General features: G+C 36.2%; 1 protein-coding gene across 10 annotated transcripts in view; it reads right to left on the bottom strand.

Moving 5' to 3' along the window:
- ZZZ3 (zinc finger ZZ-type containing 3) overlaps window positions 1-20,980 on the bottom strand; it is a 62,732-nt gene that overhangs the window by 37,577 nt on the left and 4,175 nt on the right. For 9 of the 10 annotated variants that reach the window (XM_090146506.1, XM_090146504.1, XM_090146505.1 and 6 more), the window contains exon 2: window positions 953-1,110. The gene's annotated coding sequence lies outside the window, so the exon portion shown is untranslated. Of the gene's footprint in view, window positions 1-952; window positions 1,111-10,706; window positions 20,632-20,980 lie in introns of those variants that run through there. The other variant, XM_090146501.1, reaches the window with a different exon arrangement.

Here is a 20,980-nt window from a genome sequence, read left to right as displayed (position 1 = left end):
TACTCAATTTGCCCAAACTCAAAATAACGTTTTTCATAAGCATCAGTTTAGTCTTATACCTCTTCTGTTCATTTCATCTTTAAAAAGTCAACATATCAAACAGCACTTCACCACAAATCTGTCATAATACACATGATCATCAGTAGATTCACATTTGTGCATAATGGTAGTGCATCCCTTCTCCATATAGCCAAATTACGGACTTTAGAAACCTGCTCAGTTGTCATATGATGTGCAAACTTAAAATTGTAAGTACAGAATCAAATCTTCTATATGTTTTTTTAGAAAGGCTTAAAATGACAAATGAAGGAAAACTGTTTCATGAAGTTATTTGTGTTTCAGAAATGACTTATGTCTCATGAAGAGACATAAGTGAGTGTATAAATTCTACTACTTATTGTCATGTATTCTTAGAGCAGAAAAGAGAGAACAGGACAAGAAGGGTACACCTCCTAAGCAATTAAGTTTGACACTTAATTAACAATGTTGTCTGCTTGGTGTTTCTATTGTGTCTACAATGCTGATTCATGCTTATTCTTCATATGCATGAACTAGTCCTTATATACTCCCATTTAACATACAAACTTGTCGCTTTCTAGAGTGCATTCACATTTGCAGACAAACACAAACATGAAAGAGAAGGTCATTTAGATATTTCACTCCACCTACATTGCTCTACCAGTATACTCGAGGATTAGTAACTGATGTTCAAAATGGATACCATTATAGTATAATAGTATAATAAATAAAGTAAATAAATAAAAAAAAAATAGTATGATAGTATTATAGTACAATAAATAAAATGCCAATGTACATTTTGGCAAGTATTTACTGCCAAACTTGTATATTGTTTCTAATTTCTGACAAGACAAAAATATTGTTTTGCTGTTACTTTCTAAAAGAAATAAACCTTACAGAACAATCTGTTACTTACAACAAAAAAAAATCTTACCATTGCAAAACTAGAAGAAATATGAACCTCTGATGTTTCACAGAGCAGACTCTCACTGTGCCACCTCAGTAATATCACACACAATTGATGACATCCATGATGTTATCCAAATGCCTTTTTTACTAGTTTACGCCATCATATTAGCAAGATTTTGAGAACTGTTGAGAAAAGGACAAAGGACATCAATAAAACATGTAAATTACTTCATTAAAATTAAGAAAAAGATGCCACAGTATTTAATAGAGAGTAGGAGCTCTTTTTTTTAAGAAGCAATTACTATCTTTAAGAGTGTCCCACATACAGAACAGTATGTTATAAAGTAATTAAGAATGTGAAACACTCATTCAAGTTTCAAATGTAAAATATCTTTCTTGGATTAAGTGATTCAGTATTGCTTGCCGAAGATGTGCAAGAAAATGAATTCACAACAGAGCCTCACATTAGTGTGTTAAAACTTCAAAACACACTTCTAGAGACTCAAGAAAGCAAGTAGTAAAAAATATAGTTTACTGTAATGAATTCTGAAATATATATTCAAATATAACTAGACACATAGTGAAAAATAATTATTTCTGCTATTTAACTTTTATCAGCTGAGCAGAAAATCAAAATCTACAATGACTTTAAATCCCAGAATTACCCTTAATAGGCACACTACAACTGAACAGTTTCCCAGAGTTCACACTGAACTTATTTTTCTCACAAGGAAAATACCACCATATACTACCTTCTTAATAGTAGAAGTAAACCAATTCTGATAGTGAAAGACAGAACTAAATCTAATAATCCAAAAAATTCCTGGCACTTTGGGTTTTCTCAGATTTGGGCACCAGTGCCAATGCCCAACAACTACTACTGAGTAAAAAAACCTGGAATTCTAAGAAAATCTAGTACTATGGAGATGCTATAACTCACTATAGAACAGAGATTACTGAATTTTTCTTCATATTCTATTCATTTCATAAGAGTAAATTTCTTTTCATACAAACCAGAAACTTCACGGTGCAAACCACAAGCTGACAAGCTGCTCCACATTTTTCTTTCTACACCATTATTACACCTGGATTATAAATGTACAAAGCCTTGTGAAATTGACTTGTTATTTTGAGCCTAATTATGATTTCTGTTGGTCAGAGTATAAAATAAATTCCTATGAAGTTGACAATTCAAAACAAATTTATCAAAGGAAGTGCAGAAGAGAATCTATTTGTATATACAAATAAAAATGAGTATCTATTTATATATACAGAATTGTTTCTAGTTACAGCGAAATTAAATAATGAAAGATACTTCTACAGTGATGTTACATAAGTATCACCAATTCTTCTATCTAGATAACGAAATCAAATGAGATTTCAATTATTCAGTTGAACTTCTGAATTTAACAAATAGTAGGGAACTGTCAAAACAAAAGACAAATACAGAATGGAGAAACAAGACAGCAAGGAAAAATATTTAAAAACACAATAGGCAGATTACTGAAAGGAATGAGCAAAAAGGAACAGTTGCCACCTAACCTAAAATAGCAGGAACATATCCAGAACAGTCAAGATGAACCCCATCAGGACCTCTACTACACACTGACTGCAGACTATTTTTTTGCCTCCTTCTTTGTCAAGTTTCTTCTATTTTTTATATTGCTTGATATTCTTGGTTACTTAAGCCAACATACATGTCCTTCCATAGATCCATTTAAGTGACTGGAAAGACACCCAAATACCAAAAGTGCAGACAGGTTTTGGCAGACTTACAAAAAAACAATCATACCCCAACAAAAATCCCATAGCTCACTAAGTTTGGTAAAAAACAAAATACAGGAAAAGCATGAGACAACACACAACTGTTGACTCAAACAGAAGAAGGCCTGATCTCAAAAAACATAATTACCAGTCCACAGATTTGTGTAATTTGTTTCAGGAATGGCTGAACAAGCAACACGAGGCTTTCCACAGATTAGCATACTTCATATCCCCTCCAATTTACTTTCCTCTAAAACAACCCTGTTTTACTCACTGCAGGAAGAAACCATCCCTGCTGTGCCTTGTTGTCTTGGGGAGGAAAAGAGAATTTTTTGAACAGCAAAAAGAACACAAATATCACATGAGGAAAAACCGTGGGGAACAAAAAAGTTTTTACTCAGTTGGGATTTTTTATTATTTTTTTTTAAATCTCCTGGGGGTGGCAGGACGTAAAATTTTCAACAGGCAAGGCACTCTGAAATGGCTGCACCTCAATTAGTGCTTAAAAACTAGAAAACAAAAAAATGACTTGAAGATAAATTATTGATCTTTCATAAACAGAATAACTTCTTTTTCACCTTGAACAGCTATCTACTCCATGGCTACAAATTTGATGGAATCATAATTTAATGTTTTGGACACCACTCTTGGAAAAATGTGTGGAAAGAGAAATTTAATATGATTTTGGTTCAAGCTTTGCTTCAGAGAGTGAAATCAATTTTTAATGAAGGGAATATCGCAACGAAGACTCAAACTCTAAAGACTGAGAATCAGCTAAGAAACAGCACAGTCTGGTATGTGCAGTCTAGTCTGAAGGAGTGAGAAATCACAGATGAATGTGGAATATCATGAAGAGGGAGACAAGGCTTTGAAGTAAGAAAAAGACTGAATTTGTCCCTTAGTGGGAAGGATGGGTAAGAAGTCAGACAACAAGTGCTGCTACTGAAACCTCACAAGGAATGGTCATACATTAACCAGTGCGGCACTTGGACACAGCAGGACTCTAATTTGCTTACAGAAATTAATACTTTATATACAATTAACGATTTGATAAGAACACAGAATGGCATTTCAGGATATGTGTTTTAATATTTGAAAACCTTGGAAGTGTTACACAGACTTATGTGGACTCCACTGATACAAATTCTAGTTAGATCATTATTATTTAAATTAACCAGAATCCTATTTAATAAAGGTGCAAGCTGTGTGTATGAAAACCTCCAGCAACAGAAGACACAAATTTATACACAGATGGATACTGACAGCTCAGGAAAGCAGAATGAAGAAACTTCTTCCTAAATATGTAGAATAAACCATTTCCTAACTGGGTAACACCAGTACTTGGAATGTGGGATCCTAGTACAAGTTAATAGTTTAAAGGAAACCCAAGAACTAAGAAACACATACACAGTTAGAGAAAGTACGTTCAATGTAGACATAAGCAAGAAAAGCAATATAAATGAAAAGAGGTCAATATGAGAACACATGGGCTACATCAGCAAACAGGCCCAAAAAGGAGCAAAACAACATAAGCTCCTACAATTATTGTGTGGTGGTGCTTTATATATTTGGATACACTAACATTATATACAACATCTTAAAAAGCAAAGAACTAGACAACTCATGCCTGGGTGGCAGAGCATAACAAAAAGCTGTAACAGTTGCACAACCATAGTACTGCATGCATGGTGATAAAGATCAAAACTTTTTCAACAGCTTGGATATTACAACTGTGGATTCCTACTAGCAGCAGGGCTCTCATGTCCCACGCCGCAGTAAATCCCAAAATGACTTCAGAAACAAAATCCATTATTTGTTTAATTACCATTTACAGGAACAAATGTGACATATACATAACCATCCTCTCCTGTTTCAGTTTCCTTCTGCTCCAGATGTGTGGGATCTTGCCTGCCACTGCCTCAAAGGAAGACTGCAGAATTTTCTATTTCAGTTCTAAGACCCTTTGATCACATTTCTTTCTGTCATCGGAACCTGGGAGTCCTTAATGCATATCCTTTTTCAAAGCATTGTATTTTAATATAAAAAAAAAAAAAAAAAAACTGCCAGATTTTACATTATCTTTTGCAGTTTCTAACACTTCAGAAGAAGCATCCCCTTGGAACATATCTCTTTAATACCAAAATGCAGAACATTTTCTGGGAAGGAAAAGAAAATGAAAAAATCCACACCAATGAAAGTAATATGGTGTGACTTCAGAGTTTAAGACCGTGTATAACTTAGCGAGTTTGACACAACGTCCACTTGATAATTCTGTATCTCATCCCAATCTACGTCCCTAATTTTCAAATGCTACTTCCATTGACCTAATATTTTTTTTAGCATGCTGCTACAGTGTACAAAACTATTAAAATAAGTGACTTTTACACAAGTGTAAAGAAAAGTCTGCCACATTTCTCAACCTATAAATGTTGTCTATTTTCTTCAGAATCTCTCAGAAATCGCTCTGAATCACTGGCCACTATTCACACTTTAGGACAGAGCAATACACCGAGAGCTTTCCACTGGTGTATCGCAGCAATGATATGAAACTGGTTGCCAGAAGTGGCCTTTCACAAATCTCATTCCTAAATCTTCCGTCAAGATACAAAACAGAATTGACAAAAGCTAAGTTTAATCAGACCAAGCGTGTCTCAGTCTTCTACACTAAAGTGGTTTAAAAAAGCATAACATGTATCAAGAATTTCTGTGAGTACTGTCAATTACATGCACGTTAGAAATTGTTAACCAACTGCTGTACCCATGCTTTACAGATGCACACAATCTTTAACCACTAGTAGCAGGACTCAGTATTTGTTTGTGGGAGGAGGGCTGTTACATCTTATGATTTTGCATTTTCCACAGAAAGGCATCCTGAATAGGCTTTTGTGTTTTCACTGGCTACATGTTCTCCACGATTACACCATCTGCCTTCGCCTCATCATCTACACATTCCAAAACACAGATTCTGAGAAAGAAAAAGCAATCAGACTATAAATTTTAAGCTTGCATAGCACAGCTGACATACAGCGCATCTCAGGAGAATACTAAAGGATCACCTAAACTAATAAATACAACTGCAGCATCTCTGTGCTATAAAACAGCAGCTCTTAAATTCCCTGTAAAGCAGCAGCGTTATTTAGAACATTTTTAAAAATGAAGTTTATTGTATCATATGAAAACCACAGGAGCTATTCATGTAAACAGAATCTAATCACTTACAGAAGTATTTGCCCAAGACAAAAACCATCTTGAACAGAAGAGAACCTTCACTGACCTCAGATTATCAGGACTTCAATTTCTCTTCAAAAATAAAGCTTTTCACCTCCTAGCAAAGCAGTATTATCAAATTAGGGATCAGTTCCACTTAACAAATTATATTCACCAGTCTATCAAAACTAAGTATACCAGCATCTCTTCCCACACATAACTACATTAATAAGAAATTAGTTTTCAGAAGAACTCATTATATTTTTCTGATTTACACTGTATCAAACACAAGCAAACAATCTACACCCACAGATAATATATAACAATAAGATGCATAAAGCTATAATGTAAGTCTAAAAGAAGCAAGAGTAAAAATAAATACATGTCATGAGGCCTCACAGTTTGGAATTATTCTCAGATGTCAGCCATCTGACACAAAATTACATTACGTATGGTCAAATAACATTTGTGAGAATAGGCCCACTTCTATTTACTCATACCCCGTAGCAGGACAGCAAAATGAAATAAAGAAAAAAAAACAAGAAAACTTACAAGTGTAAAAAAACATAACAACCTTGTCTCACTTCAAACCAGCAGGGGAGAGTCTTACCAAAAACACCCTAAACTAGGAACCAACTAGTGAATAGATGAATATGCTCATTTTCTTTCTCAGAATAGAAGGGGTCACCAGGACAGACAAACCTATTCTTAGACGAGACTGAAAAAAGAAATCATTAGGAAGAGTCTTACTGAAAAAAATGTTTACAGTTCTTTCTGAAAACAAACTATATTGAAGAAGAGTGAGCTGCATCTTGTATTTATATTACAGAATGCGCGAAAACAAACAAGAGCTTAACCTTCTCTTCTCTACCATATAAGCAGCTTTTTTTTTTTTGCACCGTTTTACATTAAACCTTCATTTTTAAACCACAAAATAAAGAGAAAGGTCAAAACAGCAAGTTATATGTGAATGACTAGCAATGCCCATCTGTCCCTTTGTAATTCTTCCAGTCTGCAGTAGTTTATCTAAAGGCAGCTATCCGCATTAGTGAGGACAGATATGACAAAGGCATAATCCCTTTCCTAGGCAAATTCTAAGATAAGGTTGCCAATTTATATAAAAGTAAGTATAAATTATGCAGGTGTAATTACACAGCAGAACTCAAGAAAGCACTCTATCAGATTTCTTCTCCTTATAGACAAGCCCTAAACTGCTTTCAGTTTCTTGTATCTTGGCCAAATTAGATTTTGAGCTGAAATCATACACTGAGATGAGATGCCTCATCTGCCTTGGATTGCTATTCCCACCCTGCTGCCTTTCACCTCAATTTTCAGTCAAAATAATTAGTCATTTCTGTGCACAAATACAGAAGAAAAAACAAACAAGCACAAACCAACCCTCCTACTGGTTAAGAGACTGCTGACCTTTTGTCCAAGGAATTTGTCTATCTCCATGCTTGGTGGAAGTGGGATGAAAGTAAGCTAAGGGGAATGTTAAAGGGAAGGAGAGCAGTTAGATCAACAAAGCAAGTCAATATTGACAACCGGGGGAAGGAAGGGACTGGAAATCACCAAGAACTTATAGAAGACAGAAAGCTTACAACAGAGCGGGAAAGAAACCAGAAGTGGGACTAACTGGGAGCAAACGAGGAGGCCTCCCAGAACCTGGGAGCTCACCCACTCACAGCTGCACACACAGCACCTCAGCATGTCACCCCGAGGATCTGCCACATATTTTCTGTAAACACAAATAATTGTAGAACTGTATTATGAAACGAATCTAATAATAGCTCAAAGATGAAAGCATCAACTTCCCTTTTATCTTTTCAGATGTGTCTAAATGGATAAAATGAAGATGTGAGCTCTGTGAGGTGCTACCAAAGCCACAGGAACAATAATACACCTACTACTGATTCATTTTAATTTACAGGAAAAATGCACAAAAAGTTCAACTACTATAAAGTCATTTAATACAAATTTGCAAATTAATAAAAAATTGCATTCAGCATGATTAAGGATAGTAGCCTTAACTAAACATTCTTACTTTATTGATTGGTAAGTTCAGTAATTGCTAATACCATTAACTGCAGAAAATTAAAAACAGACTACACCATTAACTTCAATGTACCACTTAAAAAAATCATATACTTAACCACATTTCTTGGTTATCACTGAATATCCTTCCCACTCCATCTATCTATTCCACAATATCATCCCAATGAAACTCACTGCTTTTCTTGTGAAACCTTTCAGCTGCTAAATAAATTTGCTGTTACCCAAAGAAAACCACCTATGTGATTAATATCTCAGAGACAATAAATTAAACAGGTTTTTGGAAAGCAGCTCTTTAAAAAAAAATCAGTAGCAGTAACTTGGTTATAATAACCTTTTATCAAAATATTATTCTAGTAAAATAGACTCCAATAGTACTGAATTTCTTAACCACATATTTACATATCAATAAAGCAAATAGAAAAATGTGTTTTATTTTCTGTTATTCCTATAATACACAAAAAATACTAATCACATAACAAGATATTATTTCCCAAATTTCCCTGCTATTGACAGAAATCATCAAGAAATTAATAACAGAGCTAATAGTTTATTTATGAAAAGGAAGTTGAAGGAAAATAGTGCTGTCTGACTTCCTTAAAAGCCCCAAGGCAAGTTGTAGCACCACTGCTTATATGTATACAGTACTACATTAGAAATGCCACTCTGATTCATTTTCAAAATTGCAAGCATGCTACCCTATGAAGTATTCTGTAATGCTTGTACTGCACAAAATTGTGTATTTTTATCCCAAACGATTTTCAGTCAAAGGCATGTATTTGACACACATTTGTAAATATATCTTTTTTAATACAGACTATTACAGCATCAGCTACATAAGCCTCAGAAAGCTACCATAATGACAAAGACAGAAGTACAAGACAGAGCAGTTATACATACTCACAATCAGATATTCTCCATGTGTTGTGATTGAAGTGGCACTGCAATAAATGTTAAGGCAAATACCAAACCTGAATATTTGGAAAATGAGAGCACAAGGCATGCAACCTAAAGGGTCTTCAAGAAAGCTGGAGAATGGCTTTTTACAGGACCATGTAGTAAAAGGATTGAAGATAATGCCTTTAAACTAAAAGAAGGAAGATTTGGACTAGATATAAGAACAAATTCTTCACTATGAGGGCAAACAGGCACTGGCTCATACTGCCAATAGAAGCTGTGGGTGCCACAACCTTGGAGGTGCTCAAAGCTAGGTTGGATGAGGCCCTGGGCAGCCTGAGCTGGCAGGGTGTCCCTGACCATGGCAGGGTGTTGGAACTCAATGGTCTCTGAGGTCCCTTCCAACCCAAAACATTCAGTGATTCCACGATTCTACTCTATGATTAAGCAAATTATAGAGTGCAATCAAATACACAAAGTCCGTGGCGCACAGTAAGCACAGAAATGTCTGTTTTCTGCAGAAACAGTCTGAGACAATGCATCTGCTCAAACACTTTACTGATACGTCTCTGTGCTAGAACCTTGCCACTGCTACAGTTCTCAAAACAGTGATTTGTAGCAAAAAATCTTTTACTCTATCCTTACAGACAGAACAGAATTTACTTTCATTGCCTCCTGTTGTTTGGTCTAATACAAATTGTAACGGCTGGCTACACTTAACTAAATACGACAGCTTTGCCTTTGCAAATAGTCTTTCAAAGTAACATTCTTCATGAGCTGAATCTATCAGTTACCCTGAGAACAAGCCTCACCTGAGAACAAGGCTCACTTCAGTAGCCCCAAGAGTGCCACAAAGCAAAGACATTTTCTCTCAGTGCCCAAGCATCCTGACAGATACCAGCACTTATAAATAGCATCTTACTCTTAAATTCTGATGAAATCCTGTTTTGCAACGACAATTAGTTTATTAAGCAGAAAGGTTGCATAGCCATCTACAGTTTGACATCCTCATTCTTGCTCAGGTCTCAACACAAGCCTCTTGAATAAGACCACTGTGTGTATTTCAGTCTACACGGATTCCTGAAATTTTCACTAAAAAGAATATGAAGGTATTTTAAATGCATTAGTAATTGCATTTTTAAAGCTCTTACAGTAACCAATCACTTCTTGTTTCATTGTTGCTCCACATCTGGTCACAGAAAAACCTTTCGGTATGAACATTACATATCTTCTCAATTCTGAATTGGTCTTGATTTTACACACACACACACACACACACACAAAACAGGAATGGTTCCAGTTCAGCTAGTACATTACTTAGTTTAGCTGCTTCTGTCTACATCCAACTGCTTCCAGGTAGCATAGCTAGTCAGAATTTCCTTGATTTAATTGTACAATAGAAGTCTATTTTCCTTTTTTATTCTAACATACATAACTTCAATAGAACTATGAGTAGTGTAATTTTGTTTAGCTTGACTGCAATTTTGCTTTCTCTTGCTCTGCTCAAAGTCTTGGTAGACCAGTACATTCAACTGATGAATAACACACAGTATTTAATTTCCTGAATTTTCTGTGTTCTGCCTTGACTCTGTTCATAGTATTAATTGGAAACACATAAAAAGTTTGTCTGGAATGCACTCACATTTAACAACTCAGTCTTTTTGTTTAGCTTCAATCTCAGTATGAAATCAGCTACCATGAAAGGCTCAGCCAAAAGAATAAAGTTTCTGCACAATACAACCATTTATCAGCTGTTTTTTTTTCCCCTGGTAGCTTATTAACTTGCAATATAGATACATTTTATAGATTAAAAAATGCATTTCTAAGCCTAAGGTGTTATACTGTTTTTCTAAACCTACCATTAAATTGCCAACATGTTTCCGAAATACAGTTTTTTCCCTCAATGTTCTTCCCGTTTCCTTTTCTCAACTTTGTGATACAAGGAATACCCAGGTATTTTGCTTTAATTATTATTGTTCTCCAGAGTTATTTTGCTTTGCCCGATTTGTTATTTCCTGTACCTGCAAAGAGGAATTCACTTTCAAAATTCTGCTCATTGCTCAAGCATAAAATGAAAGACTGCCTACAAAGTGCCAAATTCCTCCCAACTGTATTATTCCTTCCCACTTTATAAATACTTTAAATACTTTATCATGCACTTTCTAAATACACACCACGTTTCATATACTGAGAAACTGTACTACATATACAGAGCAAAAAAGACTTGCCTGTTACTGCCTAAGCACATGACCATATCTGTTATCTGTGCACAGGTATCCAGTTCACTTTTATGTTAATTGACTACCCACTTTGAAAACTTCACTTCTTTAGAAGCACGTCTATTCTTTTAAACTTTTTTCATTTCAAACATCTTTCCTCACACTGAAATTGATCAAGGGTCTGTGCAGTCAGTACCTTGTCTCCAGCAACAGGTGTAAGCAGAGGCCTAAGGAAGAACCGAAAACACAACGCCTTTCCCACTTCCAACTACTGTCAGTTCAGAGTCCTCCCACGCCACGTGTCATTTCTGCCTGTGTAATAAATTTCAGTGCATTTCTCTTCCGCAAGTTTTCCCTGTCTTTCCTTGAGCTCCCATAATTTGTTAGCATTCAAGCAAACACACCAGATGTGTTTGCAAAAGAGAAATCTGATGTTTCTTTCTTTTTTTTTTTTTTTTTAATGGATATCAAGATCCATAATCTGGCAAAAAGAAAAGTAATGATGAAAGACTAGATATCCAATACAGGCACTCTCATGACAATTTCCATTTTAACATACAGGAATGACACTTTTCTGTTTTACTCAGTTTTACCATCAGTTTCACTTTTTGACTTCATCTGTATAAATTTTTTCAGGAATAAAGAAGATCCATAGTATTATCAAGGATGGAAAGCTGCTGCATAAACAAAGTATACATATGCTACAATGGCACAGATGTTTCAAATGAAAGCAGTGAGTACCAGTGATTTTATTTTACGCTTTTGGTTTTACCTCTTCTAATAGAAAGCAAGACCTCAAGGTTTAAATGACACCTTGACTTTTCTCACTGTATTTTCCTGAAACTCATTTCTGCCAGGTTTGACTTTCAGCCTTTGTCTCAAGATGACAAAACTTATGACTAGAGTAGTATTTTATTATTTTCCTATTTCATGAATTTTTAATTCAATTGTACTGTGCAAATTATGATCACACTCCAGTAAGATAACAATTCAAGAATTTAACCTTATATAGAAGTATGTCTGAATATACTGTCTACAGTTGTTAATAATACGAGTTTGTGAGAAAGAAAGATGATGTTCATCCTACCGTTCCTCACAATTACCATGTAACAGCAGGTAAAATGCCTGAAGAAATATAAAAAGGCGATTCAAGTTCCAGATTCAGCCACTAGAGAGTTTCTCAAAGCACAACAAAGGGGAAGAGCTCCAGTCAACCTTCAGCATATTTTATCAGACTCAGGCAACAGGAAGGACTGTCAGCAGCCAGGTGAAAGAGTGTGAATTATATAGTTTCCATACCTATCCTAAGCAAAGGTAAAACGGATTGTCAGAGTTCAGATACCTTGCCTAAATGTCTAATCCATCACACCAACACAGATGTGTGCTTGCAATTAAGTTCCTGCTCTCACGTACAGCCCTACACACACTTGACCGTCTCACATTGTGCACTGAAAACCCCGTCTTAAGAAACTGCAGAAATCTTAGACTAAACAAGGAAATCATTTATGTTGAACTTAAATTAGCTTGTACAAAGATGTTGTAAAGAGGAAATTTTCTTATTGTTCTCCCAGTGAATCATTCAGTTACACACATTCAATTAGTTAAAATGCTTATTTCTTACAAGACTGAAAACAATGTGATCAGCAGCTCTCTGAATCTGCCACACACAGCTTGGAATCTTTACAGTATGAATTTGAAAACACTCAATAACAAAGCCAGAAGTCACTTTCATTCAATTTGACATACATATTCACATTTGCATTTACATAGAAAAGATATCAAGCAGAAGACCATGTTGCTCTCTTTTAATAATAAACTGCTTACAGTTTATTATTTGCCAGAGATGTCCCAGAAAAGCCCTTCTGATCCTTTCTAAAGAATAGCGTTTTTCAAACTACTGTAAGAAATTTAAGAGAGCTATGTCAAACCAAGTGCTATGCTTATTCCTTTCTTAGTGCCTCTGAAGAGCTGACATCAAGTATTAAGCAAGGATTAACCTGACAAATTTAATTTACATGCCATCCATAAAACTGCTTAGCTTTATGATTTAAAATATTACCAAAACCCTGACTGCCAGTTCTTACAGAACATCTACAATTATTGTCTAATACTAAAGCACTTCTCTATGAATAACTGTATTACCTACAGCATAATGCTGCAACCATAAAAGAGGAAACAGAAACACAGGAAGAATATAGCTCCTAAGAGCAGCTTTTGCTATACCTTGAATACACAAGGTGCTCATAACTCAGTGACATATTCTCTCCTATGGCAATAAGCAATTAATTACACTCTTTTCTTGATAACATGAGAAGAAAAAGTGTGAAAATCCCAGACCTTTAATAACTAGTTTTACTGTACCTAGAAACACAAGAGGTACTGAAATACAGTGATCATACAGGGCATAGTAGAGCTGAGGATTTACCTGCTGTTTGTTTGCAGAATTAATGTATATTTTATTTGGCTTACCGCCCTGCTGTTCTGCACTGAGAATCTGTCCCAAACCTCTGATCATTCTTGCTGCACTTTTCCACGCTAAGCCTGGCAGATGGATCAGTGCTGAATAAAACATTCAAAGAATGGGCTATATTATATGCCATGGATTTTTTATTTTTATTTTTTACCACAGAACAGTAATGTTTTATGTTATGAACCCTCCCCAGTAACAGTCAAGACTACTTACTTTTTTTTGACAGCTTGTGAAAACTGAATTATGTTTTTACAACAGCATCTACGAGAACACTTTTTGGAGCAGTAATAGCTGACTTAAAGTCAGGGAGGTCTTCTTTTCACTCTTATGCATTACCTTACATTTCTGAAAATGAGATTCTGCTTCTATTTTATCCCCCATTCAGTTCTGTGAGATCCTTCTATAACTCTGCCTCTAGACAGTGATGAAATCAAGTCATCAGACTTATATCAGCTCTAGATTATTATCAGGGTTTTTTTCTGTCATCACTGAAATAATGTTATCAACATATCACTGCTCTAGAAGTATTCGATTGAATAATTCTAACCGTATGCTAACGCTTCAAACACCTGCAGACTTCGTACAGCACAAAAAAGAAAAAAACCTTTAATGCCATCATGAAAACATTTAATGCACTGTCCAAAGGAACACACGCACTCTCCAAAGAAAGCACAGGTTAAATTCTCCTTTTTACAATTATGTCTACGGGAACTACAGAAGAGCACATATAATCAGTTCAACGAGTCACAGATTAAACGTTGACATTAAAATTTCAAATCACTATTTGCAATGAAATTAATGAAAAACTTTGCCCAGCAGGTTTGTAAAATTTTGGACTGTTGATAAATTTCAATTCCCGTGACTGACAAATCCCCCTGCATTTGCCAGGTGAGGCGGGTGCTGCTTCCTCCTAGGAATGCTATATGCAGACTGTTTGGATTGCCCTTGCTTAATTGAGGAAACACAGGAAACATTTTTATTTACTCTTAGTCAAGAGGAAGAGCAACACTATGGCATCTATGATTTAAACTGAAGAAATAAAACTGTAAGCATACGTGCAAGTTAGCAGAATAATTAAAAACACATCTGGCCAGTCCAGGAGACTACACTGAAGATGGCATTTTCATCAACAGAGGACGCTATGATTCAATGCAAACACACTTCCATGAGGATTCTGTATCTGAATTAATGTAACTCTCTTTTTCTACCCCTGCTGCACCTGTATCTCCTTAGATGCTGTTCCAAAGAGCATTTTCCTAGTTTATTGCTGTATCCTGGTCTCCACTTTGCAGTATCCTGGTCTCCACTTCCCCACTATCTTCCTAAAACAGCACACAATGCTGCACCCACCTATCATCTCACTCCTTACCAAAAGAGCAGACACATACTCTGGTGAGCCTTCGGTCATTCTCTATTTAATTTTTCAACAAGACTTCCCAGGTGAGGTTTCATTTTACAGTCAAGTGATTTAATCTACAAACAGAGGCAGTCCCACTCTCCATGACCCTGACGCACCATCCTGATTTTTCCTATGCATTTGCCTTAGTATTCAATTTGATCTCACAATGAGCTGATTTAGAAAACAGAAACCCTACAAAAGAGCCATTATTTTTCTGCTGGTTTAGCTCCCTGAACAGGCTTACAGTAATGGTCAGACAAGCACAGGTGCTACCAGAAAGCAGGGGCCAGACCTACGTATGTTGGTGACAGACAGCCACTGGATCAGGTTAGCTGTAATGTGAAGCCCTACTCAAGGCTGCCCCTTATCCTTGGCTCTTTACAAGTAAGAAGCACAGTTACTTCGTTCAACTCAGAATTGAAAGTTTCCATGATGAGGATACAAATATTTGATAACTGATGCACAGAAAGCAACTCAACAACCTTATGGTTTCTATCTGAATTGACCAGCTATAGCCTACATTATACTGGAGTTGAGAACTCCCTGGGGGGAAGTGTTCTCCACATCTGCTTCTGCCAAGCAGGGGTCACAGAATCTGCTTTACTTCACTTTATTCTCATTCTACTTTACAACTGGTTTGAATACAAAACTGTTAAAATTATTTTGAAAACTTAACTAAAATTCAGTTGACGCATGTCTTCACTGACAGAACCTGAGGTACATGAAGAAGGCAATAGAGAAAAAGAAATAAGTCTTTCTGCATTCTTATATGTAACTGATTCAAACCCTTGGGCTCTTTTCAACATCTTTTCATTATGGAAAATAGTTGGTGAGAGTCGAAATGAAACAGCCATCAGACTTCACACAGAAGTAGTACAACAGTAGAAGTGTAAGAAAAACAAATGTTATTTCAAAGCAGTAACGCCAGCTAATCCGCTAAGGAAGCTGCAGGGATTGCTTGCTTGTATGCAGTAAAGGAGCCATTTGAGGGAGGATAGGTAGAAACCTTATATTTCAGCTCATATTACTTCTGCAAATCAGGCCTGCTGAGAGAACAGACAGGACAAGAAGAAATGTCCACATGATCACCTGGTACACATCATATAAGAAAGCCATAGTGACACATGAACCAAGCTTGAAAAGGGTACCAAGAACATTACAGACTAAGCCCTCCCAGAGCATCCCCTGACTCTTTTTTACGAGAACTTCTCAGGTCAAATATTTCCTCTCTACATTCAGAATTCTGACAGCAGAAAAAAAAAACACAACAATCCTCATATAATATAGGAAGCTTCAATAAAATCACTTCTGGGTTGTAATTAACCAGGGATATTTTCAGCTTATAACTGAAAATCACAAATATCAACAAGAAATAAATAACCCATAATGCTGGTGGGTTGGGTGATTTCTGGTGGAGGGAGCAGGTGAATAAAAATGGAAAGAAAAAGAAGTCTAGATCTTAAAAGCAGGAAATCAATTCCTTTAAAAACCTGGAGAATTTGGAAGGTCCCGACAGCAAAATGGGCTTCTCCATACAGCAATCCTTTTATGAGAATAAATACCGAGGATTCTTGAGGATTTGCAAGATCCTCTTTGTTTCAACACGAAGACAAATCACACTACGGGTCAATAACCTCACCATTATAAGAAACAGCAACAAAAATGTCTTGAAACAAAACATGAAGTAGGAAAAAAAAAACTCTGAAAAGGCTTCACTTTGGGATGGAGGAAAGCTTATATGAATTCAGACATGATACAAAGAGTCTGTTTCTTATTGTCCTTTCCAGCACAAGCTCTGAGATGGCAGCAACTACGAGAGGAACCTTTTCTATCTAAAGTATCTCAGGAATCCTCTTAACAAAGGATCAGCAGATTCCCAATTACATGATCCAGAGAAATTTACAGCTGATCTCAGTGAAGAGAAATGAGAAAACTACACTCTGTTCTGTTAGAAACCTATTTTCTCCCAGATAGACTTAAAACTATGCAAGCATATAGGAAATGTAATCACATTATTGCAGATTCTATACTGATACTTTGAATAATAATTTTTCAGCCTTCTGGCATTTTTTGCAATGCATGGGACATAGCAAAACTTCCAGAAAACTGATGCAATGGAGACCATGAATTTGCTAAAATCAGAAAATTAATTTAAAAAACATATTTATGAGCTGCAGCAGCTTTCCACTTTGCCTACTTTTCTCTAAAGGACAAAACATTTGCAGACAAGATGCAGACTGGAAAGAACAGAGAAGTTCTGATGAGCTTCCTTTTTCCCAGAACTTTGCTTTTTAGGAAACACCCAGAGAACAGTGCTGGCAGCTTAGCAAAACACAGACACCTTGTCAGATCTCTTCAAGGGGCAATTTAGATAGAGCAGTTACTATCAAAAGCAATCTAATCATGTATAAATAACAAGTAAGACTTGCTGCTCGTTACACTCTGACTTTCAGAGACAGATACACAGAGAAAGTGCAAGTAAATAACGAGGCAGTAGGCGGAAAACACGTACCAATACATTCTAACTTTAGAATGATTTGCAAAATACAATTTCAAAAGTTGCCAAAGACATTCTATACACTTGGAAATGGGGAAAAACAAAACAAAAAAACCCACCACCAAGCAGAAATAAATCAGCAACAATCTGTCATAATGTTAATGGTTTCCCACTACAAATCCTTCAGTCAGTCACAGCCTCCATGGTCCCCCAGACCACTCTACAACCTCTCCAAACCCCCAGTAAGAACAGCTTTCTCCCCCCCAGCCATTCAGCTGTCTGGCAGTCCTTCTCAGTAGCAGCTCGCTCATCAGGTGGAGCTTAAGGAATAGGTGCATTTGTCTCTGCCCAAGACTTAAGCCTCTGTGCCCTTACTCCGAGACACCGTGACCCCTTCACAACACTCTACAAGAAAGCCTCTGTTCTGTAGTGATACATATACGAAAAAATCCATGGAAGACTTAAAATACTTGAGGGAAGTAATAAATTCCCACTTTATATCATTCTAATATAGCAGACACTGCTTTCTTTCTTCCTTTACCCATTTTTAGAAAAGCAGTAACAGCTTTGAGGACATTTTTATTTAACTAAGTTATAAGAAACCCTCAGAATTAACTTTCACCTTGTCCAAATATCACATCAGCACCTAAAACCAGTGCCACATCCGTGACCAAAACCTTGTTCCTCAGTGATCTAATGAGCAATTTCCCACCAACCAGAACAAACAGAATGATGATATCCTGTAGAGCTGAAGTGTATATAAAGTTTAATTCATACCCCTGGTCTGATGGAAAAATGCAACAGAAGCCTAATTACAATTAGGAAGAACTGGACCAAAAAGATTATTTCATCTCAGTCCTCAACTCTCTTTAAATGCCAAGAATGTTGAAGAATTTACTGAACCCTTTTTCTAATTGCAGAGCATAGACCTATGCAACACACAGATTGGCCTTCATTATTCATTAAGCCCAAGACAGCTTTGTCAAATTTTAAGAATTAGAAGAGCTTGAACAAGGTCACAGGAAAAGTACTTAGGTGAAAATTTTCAGAATAAATTATTAAAATGGATTTGGTTCAAAACATAGTTCTGTCAAACTGTCTGGTACTTCTAATCCTAAAAGCTCTAATAACACTTCTGTTACAAAGGTAGTTCCTTCATTTAATCAAAGGTTTTCAAATTACCTAAAAAATCCTCAAAGGAGAGATTTTGTTTAGAAATAGCCTATGTAACAGAAAGCATGCATTTCTATTCAGCCTCTTCAATGTTATTACTATTACACAGCAAAGTGGATGAAAGACTAAAATCTAGTCCTAATTTAAGGAACACAAACCAATTTTGAAGAACACTACTTACATAATAAACTCTGAGAACTTGAAGATCTTTGTCTGTGCTGATTATCACTCAATATACATCTCTCAGATAACAGCTGTTATCTCTGTTTCACAGTGAGAAGTAGAAGCTGCATGATCTGCTCTGTTTTAAAGCCTACAATATATCCAATTCCCTTGCTCCCTAGGATTAATCTTTTTAATTTTGCTTTTTGTCAGTGATGTTTTCTGAAAGACTTTGACTCCAGCTCAGTTTATTTCCGATGGTTCATAAATAAAAAGTAAACACAAACAATAAACTACCACACAGAAGGAAGTCAAAAGATAAAAAAGGATGCCTATTCGAGCAATTTTCAATATTACTTTACATAGGTCTTAAATAAATGCTTTATAAAGCAACACTTTAATGAACATGAGGCATCTTTTTGGACTAAATCTTACAGACTGTCACATCAGAATTTTCTGTACCACACGGTCCACATTTTTTGTTTGGTTTGGTTTTGGTTTTTCATTTGTTTGGTTTACTCATGGCCAGCAACGTTATAAAAATCATAAAAATGTGGAGAACTTATGCTGACAAATCACCCCACCCCCTGTGCCAAGGACAGGCCAACTACACCCAAATCACCTCTAAAAGAAGGCTATTTAATCTTTTCTAGAGCATTTTCAGCAACAGATATCCTATTACCTCCCCTCAGACATTCAACCTGTTTTTATCTATCCACAGAGCTGGAAACCTTCTTTTGTGCTATTTAGGACCATTATTTCTTATCCTACCAGGAGAGAACAGTTCATTGCATTCCTCTCTGCAGTGATCCTTCCCATACTTAAAGCCTGTTATTATGCCTCCCATCTCAGCTACAGTCTAAATAGTTTTAGTCCTTCTGGTCCTTCCTCAGAAGCCATTACTGCAACCTTCCTAAAATACTCTTCGACTGGTCCAATTCTGTTTGAAGCACAGGAATAAAAGCAGAGACAGTGCATCATCTGAGGCCTAACGCTGAGTGCCGCAGAAGAAATTCGCATCTTACACACAACAATCCAGCTCCTATATCCCAGAGTGACTCCCGGTGTCTGTTTTTAAAGCTGACATGACTCATTTGTGTTCATTTTGTGATACAGCTACTTATTTGCAGATCTGTTGCCCTACCAGTTGTTTCTCATTTTAAGTTTATTGTTGCTAGCCAAACATATTATTTTACATTTCCCTTTGCTGAAATGCATCCCATGTATTTCCTTCAGATCATCTGTCCAATTTGTTGAGATCATTTCACACTGCAGTGCCCGTATTCTCCCCACCCTGAGCTCTACCGTAGCAATTAGTAAATCTCTGTTCTATCATCCAAGTCACAAACTGAAAGACTAAACAGGATTAAACTCACAAAACACACCTGCTGAATCCCACTCGCTGCACTCTTTCAATTTGAAACATCCTTAGAGCATTTAATTAACAAGTACAAACCAGCATGGCAAATCTTCTCTGACAGTTTCTATTTTTGGCGTTTCTGAATTCTTTATCTGCAGAGATAAAACTTCTAACTTCAGCACTACTGTGCTTTGTCACTCTGCTGGAAAACCTTCATACACAAACACACAGGGGAGGCCTCCAGCTCTCTCTTCCCCCTTTAAAGCGTTAGTGGCAAAGTAACCTAGTTGCACAGCTCTTCTGAATTTGGGCCACATTCCTGTTTTTCTTGCCTGTAACAGAGATACTACAATGGCACATTCACCCCAAGAAATCTCTAGCTCTGAAAAATTCAGATCAGATATATAAGTACATATGTGAACCAGTGAACCAATAATAATAAAAAAAAAGGCAAAACCAAAAAGCAGGATGTTACCATTTATGCATCAACATTAAAACTGTCGAGAAAACACAGTTGCTTTTGAATATTTATATTTTCTTACCAAGTGTTATAAATCAAGGTCAAATCACTGCACTTTAAGGATAGAATCAGACACGTCTCAGGATGGAGCTGGAAAAGACAAAATCCCACTGCTCTGCTACCGGCCAGGATTCTCTGAGGGGGAAGCTGTTGCTCTGATCCTTCTTACAGCAGTTTGTCTGGCATATATGCACCCAATTAATCAAAGCAAATATTTGTGTTTAAATACTGTTAACTGAACTAGTAAAAACACCTTTAGAATCCTGGACAACTAAATTTTCTATCTTGCCAACATTCATTTTCTAATGTCTTATGATGAAGTTTGATACACAG

This window comes from Phasianus colchicus, chromosome 9 (genome assembly GCF_987193195.1).
Source record: "Phasianus colchicus chromosome 9, bPhaCol1.hap1.1, whole genome shotgun sequence".
NCBI classification, from domain to species: domain Eukaryota; kingdom Metazoa; phylum Chordata; class Aves; order Galliformes; family Phasianidae; genus Phasianus; species Phasianus colchicus.
Note: the sequence above shows the minus strand (reverse complement) of the source record. Positions and strands in the feature narration are given on the sequence as shown.